The following is a 316-nucleotide window of genomic DNA, read 5'->3' on the forward strand; positions in this document are numbered from 1 at the left end:
GTTTGGAGAGGGGGCGGGGAGGGGGACATAGGGCGGAGAACCTGGACTCCAGGTCCCAGATGGAAGGGCCTGGGACCCACGTTTCTGGGACGTTCACCATGTGAGTTCTGGGTCCCTCTGAGGATGGGCGGGGCGCCTGATCCCCCAGGAGGGCCTCCAAGAGAGGGGTGACCGGGAACCCGGACCCGGGGGGGTTGCCTGGCGGAGACCCCCGCCTCCAGGCTTGGAGCTGCGCCCCGCTTTGGAATGGAGAACAGAGATAGGTAGTCACACCTCCACCTCCTCCGGGAAACAGCGGGTCCCCAGGGCCACCTGG

At 67.1% G+C, this 316-nt stretch overlaps 1 protein-coding gene across 1 annotated transcript in view; it reads right to left on the minus strand.

The window, feature by feature from the left end:
- Window positions 1–316, minus strand: part of MYADM (myeloid-associated differentiation marker) — a 6,839-nt gene that overhangs the window by 5,241 nt on the left and 1,282 nt on the right. The gene's annotated exons all lie outside the window — the stretch shown is intronic.

This window comes from Myotis brandtii, unplaced genomic scaffold (genome assembly GCF_000412655.1).
Source record: "Myotis brandtii unplaced genomic scaffold, ASM41265v1 scaffold1720, whole genome shotgun sequence".
Classification (NCBI taxonomy): Eukaryota; Metazoa; Chordata; class Mammalia; order Chiroptera; family Vespertilionidae; genus Myotis; species Myotis brandtii.